Below are 16,159 nucleotides of genomic sequence, written 5' to 3' on the forward strand. Positions count from 1 at the left end.
TGATCTTTAGCACACCACACGGTAGTGATGGGGACAACTGACAGTGAGCCTTGTCTCTCAGCTTTGTGGGGGGAGATGACAGAGATGGTGCATGCAGAAGGGCCTGGCCTGTGCCTAGGACAGGATGTGCAACAAATGCTGCTAATTTTGTCATATTAGATCAGTGGTTTCTCTAAAATTGCTGACCCTCCACTCTCAGTTCCTGAAATATGCTAACTCCTTTTCTTCCTGGCACTTTGTGGACTTTACCTCTAGACACTAGAAGGACACTGGGTATTTTCAAGAGGCAGAATGGAAGTTGCTTCCCCGAGAGACCCCGTGTGTTCTCGGGGACTAATTAATGGTGCATCCATATTGTTCCAACCTATGGACAGGCAGAAGCTGCTTCCAGCACTGCATGAGCACATGATCTTTCCAGAGCAGAGAATTCATATTCCTCAGAGCGGCAGAGAGTGTACAGTGCCAGTGACCCCTAGTTTTATAAATGACAGTCTTCAGTGGGAGGAGAGAGAGTTTCTCTGAGACTGATGACTATGCTGATGACTATTCTTCACAGAGAGCCAAGCTAGCAAGCCAGGTTTTGACCCGGGGCATTGATAGCTATGCCTTTTTGACTTGCCAAAGTCCGGCAACTTGCCAAAGCAGACAGTGGACCTGGTGGCTACATTACAAAGGGCACAGATTGGAGTGAAGAGTGGCCTGGGTGCTGGGCCTGCTTCTGCCCCAGAGCACCCATGCAACTTCAGAACAGCTGTGCTTCATCTTTCAGACTCTCGAATACACCATTCAATGGAGGCAATTGGGAAAGATGATTTTACACATCATTGTGTTCTTCAGCAAATCAAAGGGAAATGGATAATGGGAAGAATTCCTGGTGCTTGTTTTCACCTAGTTCTATTTAAAAAACTTTTTAGATTAATTTCTTCAGTGAATAGCAACTGCCTAGTCTGTGTTTTGCCTCAATATAAAAAAAAGTTAAATCTCAACTAATATTTTATAAAACGAAACAGTGAAATTTGGGGTCAAAAACTTGAAGTTGATCTCAATGACCTTTTAAGCACATCACAGGATGATACTGGGCTGTAAGGATATTCTGGAGACCTCTTGGTATCCTCAGATCCAATCATTGTAAGTTTTCTACAAATTACTTTTAAAATTTAATAAAAGAAAAATTCAACCTAAGTTAAAATGCAATTGAATGATTTTGCTAAAATTCTCATGTTCTGCAGATAATTTTTTTTTTCTACAATCCCTGAAACAGGAGACTTCCTTTTTTTTTTTTTTAACCGGGTTTTAACAAATGCTTTATTTCATACTCCTAAGGATTTGAATTTGAATTCTAGAGATATTATCAGCTTATCATTTTTATCTCTTTGAATGTAAACTGATTATTTGGGTGTACTACTATATCATCATGATTATTAAATTTCTCTGTATTCTTGGGTTCTGTGTGAGGATGTGTGGTAGGAAATTTTTTATATTTCTGATGAAATACACTCACATGAACATCTGCTGAGTCCTGAATGTAGACACCTGGGTCCTGGCTCCTTAGGCCACAGAAAAAGCTGTTGCCCATGGTGGTGATGATGGTGACAATCAAGGTGGAAGAGCAAATCAGGCTGCTTCCTAGACATGATGCTGTGCCCTGCATGGGGACAGAAAGGGAGGAAATAAGCAAAGAAAGTGGTGAGCAGGGCCAGTCTCCCTTGGCAACCAAGTCATTTTCACCTCATTCTCTTTCAGTTTGATTTACATCAATTTGTGTTGCCATTGGAGACACCACCTCACAGCTTAGCTACACTTTTTATGAAGTCCGAGAAGAAAACTTAATTCAAATGGTACAGACCACAAGGGTAGGGATTTCAGGAAATCCTGATATTCATGGTTTTCTCAAATGCCAACTTATTTGTGCTGAAAATGGTCAGAGATGCACCCCAGTTTCAATCAGAAACTTGATGTCTGTTGAAATGTCCAATCTCAGCTGTAATAACAATTACTAAAACAATCCAGTTATTATTTTCAGTTAATGACTCGAACATCTAGTGCCTAGAAATGTTAACGTTACCAGACAGGCTCACATTTTGTGGTTAGCAGAATCAATTGGTATGAGATCTTTGGAACAGAGGAGGGTTAAGAGTGACAAGGAAATGACTTTGCCAGAGGGAAGCTTGTCACAATCCCACCCCTGGAACTAATTCTCTCACTTGTGCTTTTTGACATTACAGGCAGTACTGTGCCTGTGTTCTCAGCGTCCTTGGACTCCATGGGAACATCTCACAATATTACAGAATTCTTCATGCTGGGACTCTCAGAGAAGCCAGAGGTGCAAAGAACTCTCTTTGTGGTCTTCCTGATAATTTACGTGGCCACGGTTGGTGGTAATGTGCTCATTGTGGTTACTCTTGCCTCCAGTTCCACCTGGCTACTCCTATGTATTTTTCCTGGAACCTATCCTTTATTGACATGTTATTCTTCTTCTCTGGCCCCCAAACTCATCGCTGACTCCTTGTATCAGGGGACAACCGTCTCCTATGAGGGCTGCATGGCTCAACTCTTTGGAGCCCACTTTTGGGAGGCGTTGAGATCATCCTGCTCACGGTGATGGCCTATGACGCTATGTGGCCATCTGCAAGCCTCTGCACTACACAGCTCATGACCAGGCAGCTCTGCGCCATGCTGGTGGGGGTGACTTGGCTGGGGGGCTTCCTGCATTCCTCAGTGCAGCTCCTCCTGGTCCTTCGGCTGCCCTTCTGTGGGTCCAACGTGATCGATCACTTTGTGTGTGACTTGTACCTTTGCTGGAGCTGGCCTGCGCCAACACAGGTGCCATTGGTCTGCTGGTGGTGGCCAACAGTGGTGTGATCTGCCTGCTGAACTTCCTCATGCTGGCTGCCTCCTACGTGGTGATCCTGTGCTCCTTGAGGTCCAGAGTGCAGAGGGGAGACGCAAAGCCCTCTCCACCTGTGGGATCCACTTCATGGTGGTGGCCTTGTTCTTTGTGCCCTGTATATTTATTTACATGCGCCATCATCCACTTTGTCCATAGACAAGCACGTGACAGTATTCTATGGGATTCTGACACCTATGCTGAATCCACTCATTTACACCCTGAGGAATGAGAGGTAAAAGCTGCCATGAGAAAGCTCTTCACACTGTAAGACATTGCGGGGGATGGTGAGCGGTAAGTCAGGAATACAAGTGACATTATTTCTGCAAATAAAACAACTGAGACTTTCATTTTACTATTGCATATCATCTTATTCTATCATGTACATTCCTTCTTCTTCATAGACGTTCATGATTTATTTGACCTTTACACTTGTATTGCATAATTATAAAATAGCTCTATGGAATTCATACGTCCTAAGTTGTTACTATTCACATTTTATAAATGAAGAAATTGGTGTTGTTTGATGTGGTTAATTGATTAATCAAGGTTGTCTGGTTTTGAAGCTCACAGTCAGTTATTTTGATGCATCGTCTTTAAAGAGGAATCTGTGTTGATATCCTCTGAGTCTGTGTGATAATTAAGTGAGCCATAAGGAGAGGCAAGATGTAACTTAATACCTTCATGCTTATCCATGTCTTCAGCCTCATGTGCACCCAGGCCTGGCCTCTGTCCCTCCCTGTCACTGTTTGTGACTTCAGCAGTGTAGCTGTTGCTTGAGAGCCAGGCCCTGCAGGCAGATCAACCAGAGTCTGAACCTGAACCTGAGGCGTGGTCTAAAGGAGGTGTCAGATTTCTTCAAAGTCTTTGATGCTGTCTATAAAGTCAAAGTGGAGATATTTCAGATTCATGTGTTTGATAAGGCAGTCTTCGTAGATAAGGAACTGAACAGACACTTCACAGAAGAATAAAATTGATCAACAAATATATGAAAAAATGTTCAACATCTCTAGCAATTAGAGAAATGCAAATCAAAACTACTCTAAGATTTTATCTCACTCCAGTCAGAATGACAATTATCAAGAACACAAGCAACAATAATTGTCGGTGAGGATGTGGGGAAAAAGGCACATTCATACATTGCTGGTGGGACTGCAAATTAGTGCAACTATTATGGAACGATTAGTGCAACTAGTATGGAAGTTTCCTCAGAAAACGTGAAATGGAACCACCATTTGACCTAGTTCTCCAACTCTTGGTTTATACCTAAAGGACTTAAAATCAGCAAACTACAGTGACACAATCACATCCATGTTTTTAGCATTTCAACTCACAATAAACTGTGGAACCAACCTAGGTGTCTTTCAGCATATGAGCAGATGAAGAAAATGTGGTATATACACAATGAAATATTACTCAACCTTAAAGAAGAATGAGATTGTGACATTTGCAAGCAATGGATTGAGCTGGAGAATATCATGCTAAGCAAAATAAGCCAATCCCAAAGAACCAAAGGCCGAAGAATGTTCTCTCAGATATGTGGATCCTAATTCACAATAAGGGGGAGGGCTAGGGAAGAATAGAGTTACTTTAGGTAGAGGGGAGTAAGGGAGGGGAGGGGTATAGGAATAGGAAGGATAGTAGAATGAATAGGACATTATTACCCTATGTACATGTATGACTACATGGCCAATGTGATTCTATATCATGTACAACCAGAAGAATGAGAAGTTATAAGTGCATTCTACTGTCATGTAACTAATTAGAACAAATAAAAAAATTAAAAAATGAAATCGCTCTTGCTTTATCCTTAAGTTTCTGTGTCTATGAAAAACAGTTGCAGGTCCAGCATGAAGGCACATGCCTGTAATCCCAGGTGCTTGGGAGACTGAGGCAGGAGAATTAAAGTCAGCCTCAGCAAAAGTGAGACCCTAAGCAATTCAGTAAACCTGTCTCTAAAAAATACAAATAGTGCTGAGACTGTGGCTCAGTGGTCGAGTGCACCTGAGTTCAATCCCTCGTACCCCATCCCCCCCCCAAAAAAGAAACAGTTGCAGAACTTTTAGGCAAGATAGTTATTGTCTTCTTTTACTTTGTCACCTTTAGGAAGGGTAATTGATGATATCTAGGTACAAGTTAGACCTTGAATTCCCTTCATATAAAAATACACTGAAGTGGGAATTTGGACTCAGTCATGTAAGCAAATGTGGAGTTCTTTGAGGGACTTAAAATAAAATTAGGTTCTTACTTTACAGAACTTTGAAAATAAATTCCAGAATAAAAACCCTAAACTCAAAAATTCCTTTTAAAAATTGTCAGAAGACAATATTTGAGAATATATTTATGATGTAGCTTATAAAGCTTTGTGAATGATATATAAATGGATCAATAATTGAGGCTATTTAATAAACAACTGCTTTTGAATAATAAGACATCATAGAAAGTTAAAAGAGCAGTCACTTCTTGGGAGGATATATTTGTAATATTATAACTGCCTAAAAGGCAGAATGCAAAAATCACTCTACAAGTAAGAAGAAAATTTAAACTAATCAATAGATTAACAGGGAAATGTATGAAGAAGAAATTTTAAGTTGATATTAACATTTTAAAGATGACTAGCTCGGTAGAAATCAGGGAAAATGGCAAATTATCATACCAGGAAATTCCATCATTACATATTAGCAGTGGCAAAGACTAAACACCTGACATTATCAATGTTGCTAAATGAGGAAGGGGCAGACTCTCTCACACTGCTGGTGAAATGGTCACCATGGAAAGCTACTTTGTGGCATTTATCAAGCTAAAAAACAAACCATTTGGTTCGCTTTCAGTTGTTCATTTAGAGAAACTCATGAATGTACCCATGGAAACAAAATATTCATAATGGAATCCTTTGTAATAATACATAGAATCAATCAAGTAGAGAAGACTTCAATAAAATATGGCAGATATGATGATGAATGTACACCAGTTAAAGAGAGAAGCTGAATCTCCATCTACCAATAAAGATTTGTCTGAAGAACTTAATATTGAGTGAAAAGGTGAGTTGAATATTAGGTATTAGTATGTCAGCTTTTATGGAAACAGAAACCACTAAACACCAATATTACCTTGTCTCTATGTGTGCATGTGTGCAGATACTTATGTTTGCAAAGGCATGTGCTGTTTTAAAAAGAAAGGAATGGAAGAATACTATCTATTATCTTCTTATTTTTTTTTGATCAAGAAAAGTAGCACAGGAGTCTATTACATTTGATTTTGTATCTTAATTTTAAATATAAATTCATACGACATCATAATGAAGTGGAAAAAAAACAAACATAAACTACAATGCTCTAGGTCGGAATAGCAGTTTGTTAGAGGTAGAAATGGTGATTTTTTCCCCCTCCTTCAAGATGAAGAAATTCTGATGATGCCGGCTCCTGAGCCAATGAATTCCTTCTGTGCCTGCGTACTTTAATAGCATCTGTGCTCACTCTGACTGAGTCTCCTAGTTGAGGCTGGTCGCTCCATTGCTCCATTCCCTCTCTCTCAACACATCAGCTCCAGGACCCCTTTATTTTGACTTATTACTGTTGTCATAATGTTGACTTCATCTACATCCATGATTTAAGCCTCCTCCTAGCCTGAAAGATGGAAACTACACCATGGGCAAAATTATTTCTTGTTTGACTTACAAGGCATCCTGGTCAAACATACATTTCAGATGCTCCGTTTCCTTGTCCAAGCATGGTTATTCATTCCCTAGGTTATACCCCAGTAAAGGAGAGTGCACATGAAAACAATAGTAGCTGACTAGTGATAGAAGAGCTGCTAATGTTAGTTCCTTTCCCTGACATAGAGAAAAGGGAAATGAAAGAATAAAGAGTAGAATAACCTAATCTCCAGATTTTGAAGTGCTGTGGAAAATATGCTGGTGAGTTCCAAAAAGAATCCTCTGTTGAGATTTTTCTTCTACAACTATTCTATGGCCACTGGCAAGGAACTTAAAACTTCTTTTTTTCACCTCTCATTCCTCAAGCGAAATTCCTTTCTTACTGCACAATATTAAGAGACATACAAATTTTATTTTTTAGATATGAGTTGTCCCCCAAGGTATTATAAGCAGTAACTCTGAGTGTTACAATGAGGACACCATTACAGGGGACACCACCATAACCAAAAAAACAAACATAACATTACAAGTAATGGATCTCTCAGCTGCAAGTGACTCCTGGTAAGGTATCTAAGGATTCTGGGTCCCTTGCAAGCTATTCCAGCCAAAGGCATAAACTGAATCTAACATAAAGAACAGTGAACAAAACACAATAGGAATCGATAATATCTTCAACAAAATAACAGATTTTAGAAAATAGGAAGAAAGATGCAGGAATACTTTCATATGAAATGAAGCCATGCTGAGTGTAGACAGGAAAATGCAATGTGTGACCTTGGAATCTCTCTTCCTACAAAGAAGGCATTATTGGAGTAATTGGTGATATAACAGTAAGGAAATTAGATTATATGACAGTAGTTTTTCAGTTTTTTTTTTTTTTAACTTTGATCATAGTGCCGCTGTCATTAATAAAATTTTTGGCTTTTTGGAAATGCTTAGAAGTTTTAAGACTGAAAGGAAATCACGTTACAACTTATTCTGACCTTTCAGAATATAATAGCAATAAGTTCATACACATATATGAGAGAGAAAATGGGTAGGTGAAATTACATTTGCATATCTCTACAATAATATGCATATATCATATACACAAATTCACAAAGGGAGGAAAACTAAAAAGAAAAGGCAAGTGTAGAAAAATGTGAATACCTGGAAACGCGGGCAAATGGTATCCAGGAATTTCAGCCAAACTTAAAAATTTTTACACAAATACATATGTGTGGTGGTGTGTGTGTGGTGTGTGTGAACCTCAAAATACAGCAAAAAGTAAAGACTTGCAAGATACTGTTTGTTCCATTTATGCAAACAGTCTGAAGGTCTTGTCATATCCACCCACTGACTGTATCTACCACAGGTGAGCACAGGTCACAGGTCTCACATTTGGTTTCTGGCATGGATGCTCTCTCAAGATCATGACCATGTAAAGGGTTCCTAAGTTCCACCAAAAAGGTTGCACATATATAAATCTCTACTATTTTTTACTAAGAAAAACCAATATAGAAATCCCTTTCAAACACCACAGTAACCAGGCGTGGGCGGCTGAGGCAGGAGGATTGAGTTCAAAGACAGCCTCTCAGCAAAAGGAGGCACTAAGCAACCAGGGTCAGTGAGACCCTGTCTCTAAATAAAAAACAAAATAGGACTGGGGCTGTGGTTTAGTGGTTGAGTTCCCCTAAATTCACTCCCCTTTACAAAACAAAACAAAACAAACATCCTACAGTAATCCACAAGTCCTGAAAAAATGATACTCATTTAATAAATCTGTACTTGATTTTTTTTAATTTGAGAAGATTTCATTTATTTTTATTGCTGAGTAATATTCCACTACGTGAATATTAGACAAATTGTTTATCCATGTACTTTGGGGAAACATTTGGTGTTGTTTCCAGGATTTATCTATGATGAAAAATCTTGCTATGAACTTTCTTTTGTAATTCTTTTTGTGAACACAGTTTTTACCACAATTGGAACAACTGCTTGAGACTATGTACTTTATTTACTTACAACCTTCCAAGAAATATTATCCAATGCTTTTTAAATTGTGTCAGAAAATGAAACATTTTGAAGAGTAAAACTAATTCGTTCTATAAGGCATTTAATCAACAATATTTATGTGTCCAGAACCATCATATGTGCTAAGGATCTATCAGTACACTTAAGTTCTAAACAGAAAATAGACCAATAAAATTTAAGAGTAAAATATGTATCATGTCAACTAATCAAATGTGCTAACATAAAGTATGAAAGAAATAAAAAAATTGGAGATGAACTTATTAAAAGGTGATTGGGGGCTGGAGTGGTAGCTCAGTGATAGAGCACTTGCCTAGCATGTGTGAGCCATTGGGTTTGATCATCAGCACCACATAAAAATAAATAATAAAATAAAGGTATTGTGTCCATCTACAACTAAAAAAACTTTGAAAAGGTGATTGGCTACAGTTTAGTATATAAAATGCAAAAAAAGTTTCACAGATAAATCTCTATTATTTTTACTAATAAAATCAATATAGAAATTCATTTTTAAAAATCACAAGAATCCATTTATACAAGAAAGTCATATAACACTACACTAGCATAGTTAACAGATAATTTACTACACTGAAATTCTATGATATAATTGATTATATTACTACATATAAAGATAAAATTGGGTAACCACATATAAACTGCTAAGATGGTACTTTGAGATACATGCACCTCTCTATTTTAACAAAAACAATAAAATATAAATTAAGATAATTTTACTTTGTCATCACACATTATTTCATATTATACTGGATATAGCAGCCAAACCAACTCAACAAGAAGAAGAATTAACAGTGTTAGAATATTGACAGCAAGAAGTGCCAAAATCATTGACAGTATACTACTAAGTATACTAATGTCCTTTAGTATAGAGACAGAGAAAAAGAAGCCATTCCTAAACTGGACAACCAACCTCCAAATGAGCACACTCTTCATAAAGTTTATGACATAACTGCAAAGAGAAACAGACAACCTAAGTAAAGTGGGGATCTTTCTGGAATAGACTTTTATAGATAAAAATAACTATAAAAAATGGTAAATTGCATTGATGGGTAATCATATTTTTAGCAGTAATAGTATTGGTGTTTTTTTTTTTTTTCCTAAATGTATCTCAGCACCCTCCATTGTACTTTAGGGAGTGTTATACTCTCTTTCCTTTTCAATAAATCTGTGTTCTGCTTGCTTAAAACAAATCTACTGACACACACACACACACACACACACACACCACATAGGATAAGTGACAAATAGGAATCATACATACTTATGGTGTACAACATGATATTTTGATATATGAATACATTGTGAAATAGCCACCAAAATAAAGGTAATTAACACATCATTGACACTCATGGTGCAAACTTTTTCATGAATTTTTTTTGTGGTGAGAACACTAAAAATCTACCTTCATATCAAGTGCCAAGGGACAATGCTGGGGTTATTGATGATAGTTACCCACTACACAGTTAGACACCAGAAATCATTTATCGTACATAATAGCATTTTGTACTCTTTAACAAGCATCTCAGTTCTTCTCCCTCTGCCAATGACAGCTCCCATTCTGCTCTCTGCTTGGAGTCTCTTTTGATTCCACATATACATGACAGGGTGCGGTATTTGTCTTTCTAAGTCTGGCCTATACCATTTAGCATAATGTCCTCCCAGTTCGCCTTCATTGGCACAAAGGATAAGATTTCTTGAAGAATCTTAGAAGCACAGCAGGTGCATGCACCTGAGAGTTGCACTGAGAGACTCTGGGATAGGTAGATTTATTCTACAGTTACCATACTGTGTTGGTTTACTTTTAAAATCATCATCTATTACATTTTCCATTTTTATTTTAGAAGGAAAATTATTCTATAAAATTTACACATGTGACATAACTGCTTTCAAATAAAATGAGAGTTTATATAGCATTTTTATACTTAACTACTATAATTAAAATAATAAAAAATCTAAATGTAAGACAAGAGTGACAAAGCAAGGAATAAAATTAATAGAGAAATTAAACCATTGCAGTGTCTCAAAAATTTCATTCATTAATTTATTGCATCTTATTTATGGACTCCTTACTATATGTGCATTACAGTGGTCCAGTGATAAACAAAACATTACAGAGTTAACATTACAGCAGGGAACTCAATCATGGCACAAACACATGTTTTGTTCTTTAATTATACTTACCAGAAATGCTTTGAAGAAAAGGGAATTTAGTGTTAGTTTTTAGAAATCTTATATGCTCTAAGGATACAATTTATACTGAAATGACTCTCCCATAGTCGGCAACTCACTCATTTCCTACCTGATGTGATTTTTCCTCCCCAGAGTTTCTTCATAGCGTTTGTCATTTCTGAGTTTCTCTGAGTGTAGATGATGGGGTTCAGCATGGGGGTTATGACTGTGTAAAACACACTCAATGACTGTCAATGGGGAAAGTCTTAGCTGGTCTTGCATACATGAAAATACAGGGAACAAAGAAGAGGACAACCACAGTGATGTGGGAGCCACAGGTGGAGAGAGCTTTCCGCCTCCCTTCCTGACTCAGGTTCTTCAGCGAGTACAAGACGACCACATAAGACACGAGTAAGAGCAGAAACACAGTTGTGCAGATGAGTCCCCCATTGGCCATCACAAAAGGTCAATGACATAGGTGTCAATACAGACGAGTTGCAATAAGGGGTACATGTCACATAGGAAATGATTAATGACATTGGGGCCACAGAATGGGAGCCCATATGGTGCTTAGTTGAATTACAGAGTGCAGAAAGCCTCCAACCCAGGACACTACGCAGCACAACACACACCCATGGCCTCATAATAATTAAATAATGCAAAGGCTTACAGATGGCCCACATAGTGGTCATAAGCCATTGCCAACAGAAGAAAGGCCTCTGATCCACCAAAAAGTGTTCTGTAAAGAGCTGAGTCATGCAAAGCTTGAAGGATATGGTATTTTCCCCAAAGAACAAGTCAGAAATCAACTTGGGAGAGAAAACTGATGAATAAATGGCATCCACAAATGATAAGCTAGCAAGAAAGAAGTACATTGGTGACCCAGGGTCTTACTGAAGGTTATGGTCATAACAATGAGCAGATTTCCCACCATGGTTAGGATGAGCAAGAACATAACAAAAAGTACTTTCTGCTCCTTTGGATTCTGTGTGAAGGCCCAAGAGGACAAAGTAAGTTGTATTGCTCCTGTGTTCCATCTATTCTTTTATGATGCTTATTCCAGATATTAAGGAAGTTTACCTACAAAGCAATGGAAGCATCCTTAGAAGTATTCTAATCTGATCTTTATCCATTCATTGTCTAAAATATATGTAAGAAGCATCTATTTGCATCCATCTACCTGCTGTAGATATCTGATTTACCAAGTTGAATAATGTAGGATTCTCTGATCTAAATGATTTGATACATAAGGATGAATTCATGCAGTTAAAGATAAATTTAATAAGAATCATTATAACATGTTCACTCATGCTATATTATGGTCCCACAGAGGTGGAATGTTAAGCCTCCTGGAATCTGGGAAGGCTTCCCAGAAGAAGTCATACTTAACGATGAGTTTAAGTGAGAAGTGACATAACAATATGAATGAAAAAGGAATTCCATGAAAAGATGCACATTTTTTAAGTCAATGGGTAGATGCTGCAAGAATCTCAGGTGTAATACCTGAGATACCCTTAAGGCAATCTGCATAATGAGAGAGAGTAAAATAAATTACTATGGTATGATCATAGACACAAAGTCACTGTTTTAGTTGCTTAAGAGTGATTGATTACCCTTCCTCCACTTTCCAATACACCAATACACATCCATTGTACAATCGGTCACAAACATCTTAGCATTCATATCTAGGCACATTGTGCTCACCATGTTTATGATTTCTGATACAAGAATGACTTCTCTACAGCTCTCCTCTTTCCTTTCTGAAGCCCTCACCAGAATCACCTTTCAATGTTTGTATTTTAGCTATAGTTACTTCAAGGAAACTTAAACTTTTTCTATCATGATCCCAAAATTCTCGCAGTATCTACCCCATTACTCAATCTCAGAGCTACTTCCACATGTTTGGATATTTGTTACAGCAGCATTCCAACACTGCTTCCCATTAGCAAAGCTGTATTTGTTTGCTAGAGCTGCTCTAACAGTAGCATATATGAGTGGTTTTGAACAACAGAAATTTGTTGTCCTGGAGTTTTGCATACTAATTCAAAATAAAGCTGTGGACAGTGCTGATTCCCTCAGAAGACTGTGAGGCCAGAGGCCTGTTCTAGGTTCCTGTCCTTGGTTTTGCTGGTGATCGACTGTATTCATGTGTTGATCCCCTGTATCCAGATTTCCCATTCTGAAAGATGACCAGTCACATTGGATGGGGCTAGCCTTTAGTTTCATTTGAGGAGTTCTGGAAAGACTCCATCCCCAAATCAAGTCACATTCTGTAGAGATGGGGAACTCAACATTAAGATGAGGTGAGTGGGGAGAAAGGAACACAATAAAACCACAGTATTTTAAGTGGTACTATGTGTGACCAATAATTATCACATAGTCTCAAATGTCATACCAATTCACTTAAACTTCTTTTTACCATCTTTACTTGTATATTCTTTCTTTTCCTAACCTATAAATGCTTAAAGCACCCTGGAATTGTCTATCTTCATCACTGTGTCTCCCTTAATGGTGTCTGTAACCATTTAATCGACACCTCCAAATGGTATCCATTTAGTAATTTCAAAAGTAAATTTTTAATTTTTCCACAATAAATCTTTCACTTCTTATGTTTTCTTTATCTAACCAATGTTTCCTTTTTCCATGCAACCATTCAGACAAATTCTGACAATACCCTGAATCTTTTATTCCTCTCATGTTACTTATTTGTTCATTCAATAAATCCTGTTCACTCTCCCTTTTAATGTTTTGCAAATCAGATCCTCCTCCATATATATATTACATCCCTGGTCCACTGCCGTAGCCCCCTGACAGGTCTACCAACTTTCATTTTGGCCTCCAAGAAACTGTTTTGCTGAATCAGCCCAACTTAGCGTTTTAACTCTTAATCAGATCATCTCACTCCTTGACTGAGAACTCCAATGAGAGACTCTGATCTCATGGTCAATAAATCAATCATTGTCTCTACAATGGTCTATGTGACCCTGGATGACTGCGATACAGGGCAGCTATCCAAATTTATCTCTTAAATTTTCATGTTAATCTGCTCAAAGCTTTTCACTAATCCTCAGATACCCATAATGATTTTTAACCACTTTTTTTTTTCCAATTTCTTTATCATTGTATCTTTTTTTTCAGGAACATTGACCTGAAAAGTCATAAAATAAGTGTTTCTGTCTTCCTTTGCTAGGTATTTATCACCAGATCTCCTGATAATTTTGCAAATGATTTTCTTCCATAACATTAAAGCAATTTCCTTCATAAAATTGAAGCACATTCTGATAGAATATTCAGATTACCTATTGGACAAGTCAACGTTTGCTTGGGTAGGCTTACTGGAAAGAGTAGATTGAGCACCTGATACAATTTTAAATGTGTGTTTATTAACTCTTTTTAGATATATGGAACATTTGGATTCATTTAAACTACATTCTTTGCTTTTCAACCATTTTATTTCCACCAATTCTAAGTAGTAATTGCTAATTTCAGAGACCAGAGCAGTTATAACAACATCTAAATTGATAAATCTTGTAGAAAGGTTCTTGGCATAATCTTTTATTTATTAATTCTAGCAACATGTATCTGAACAGTACCTACGTTGTGTCATGCTGATCAAATAAGGTGAACTTCCAGCTAGAGTGTCGGTTAACTCATTAAGACTCAGTATCTACACCAGGGGTCATATTTTTGAAGACAGAAATCTTAGTCTGACTGAGGAATCACCTTTTAACTATAAGTCTTTTACTTTTCCAGATGGATGCATAATTCTTGAGGATATAATTTGATCTCTGATTTAATTTTTAAAAATTTTTGCATACATTCAGGACAACTACCAATTACAGCCTGACTATCCACTTTCTTGTACCAACGCTTTAATTTTACAAAATTAAGTGATATAATTTCCTGTTTAATAAAAATTTCACATAATTCCAATTGTGGTTTCTGCTACCAAGTGTGAAGTCTTACCTTCAGAAGTTTAGGTATACTCATCAATAGCTAGAATTCCCTCTACCAACCAGGATGTACATGGAAGGCTAAAGGCTGTAGTTTCTTCAGGATATATTTGAAATCATACAAATTATGCCTATACATTTATACAATGTCTTGTAAATATTGCAGAAATCATTACCCTCATTGTAGATTAATTCAAAGGAATTTCATGGTGCAGACAGAAAAATTACAATTTTCCATATTAGTATATTTTATCAAAAATTCAAACTATGTTGACATAGAAAGATAGGAGCTAGTCTTTTTAATTAGAAAAGTTTTCTAAGTTTTTTCTGGTAACTTGAATAAAAATAATAACAACCATTCAGTTGGGAAGCCTGTCTCCTCTTGTGATGGTATGGTCTTGTACTTGATTTTTGGAGAGTTCATACCTTTGACATTTGTATACTTGTTTTAACCCTAATAAAGCATCTTTTGAAATAATTTATCAGTTGCTAAAAAGACAGCATCTTTAACCTGATAGGCAAAGATCACTGAAGATTTTTATTTTATGACACCACATTAATCATGAAGTTCTGCAACAGGAATGTGTCCAAGAATCATTCTTGTTTAATTAATTTCACTGGATTTTTCCAAATAAAATTTTAATAACATCTATATACAATGATAACAGCAGATTGGATATAAAGTTAGAGTAAAAAAAAATATAATGAGAAAAAAATAGTTATAGAAATATGGGACAAATACAAATCAGGAATAAACATAAGTCCAGTTAGTTAGTACAAATAAAAATGAACTTGTCACTTCTTTTCCTCATTTGGAAGAGAATTTTTTCAATTTTCTAATATTCAACATTTTTCTATTAGTGTGCTAGTGGACCCATGTTTATAGAATTATATAGTTGTATTAGCTAATTATTTATGCATTTATTCTATTTAAATTAAAAGATGTTAATTTTGTTCCAGATTCTATGCAATTAGTTGGAGATAGGATAGTTAATAAGATAGAAGGAAAAAATCTGAATATAATCCTACCTGTACTGGCTTTCTAGAGTCACAAGATAATAATGGGAATACCTAAAAATGTAGTTATTATCTGTGATCAGAGATAATCAGACAACTAACAGGGTATTGTCAAGGAAAAGAGGAGTGAGACACTTTGTGAATGAAATGATTAGATGAAGCCCTTTTAAAAGGTGATGCTTAAGCTGAAGTCCAAAGGATGAGAAGTCAGTTGCTCCTGTGGGAATTACTGTTATGTGTGGGAAGATCCAATGTTGAATAGAGCTGACCAAGTTCAGGAAAGGTCATTGTATCTGAGGGGAAATAGAATGGGAAAGGAAAGAACAAGGTGAAGTTGAAGATATGGACATGACCAAACCCTGCAGGACATTACAGGGAATACGGAATTCAGATTTCACTTAAAGTTCTTTTCAAATGAGAATAAGGAGGACTGTGGTCCAGCAAAGATTC

General features: G+C 36.8%; 2 pseudogenes; one reads left to right on the forward strand and one right to left on the reverse strand.

Moving 5' to 3' along the window:
- Positions 1–1,574: 1,574 nt before the first annotated feature.
- On the forward strand, positions 1,575–3,126 carry LOC124959283 (olfactory receptor 4C3-like; annotated as a pseudogene).
- Positions 3,127–10,858: 7,732 nt separating this feature from the next.
- On the reverse strand, positions 10,859–11,776 carry LOC124959284 (olfactory receptor 4A47-like; annotated as a pseudogene).
- Positions 11,777–16,159: the final 4,383 nt, after the last annotated feature.

The sequence above is a fragment of the Sciurus carolinensis genome, chromosome 11, assembly GCF_902686445.1.
Source record: "Sciurus carolinensis chromosome 11, mSciCar1.2, whole genome shotgun sequence".
NCBI classification, from domain to species: domain Eukaryota; kingdom Metazoa; phylum Chordata; class Mammalia; order Rodentia; family Sciuridae; genus Sciurus; species Sciurus carolinensis.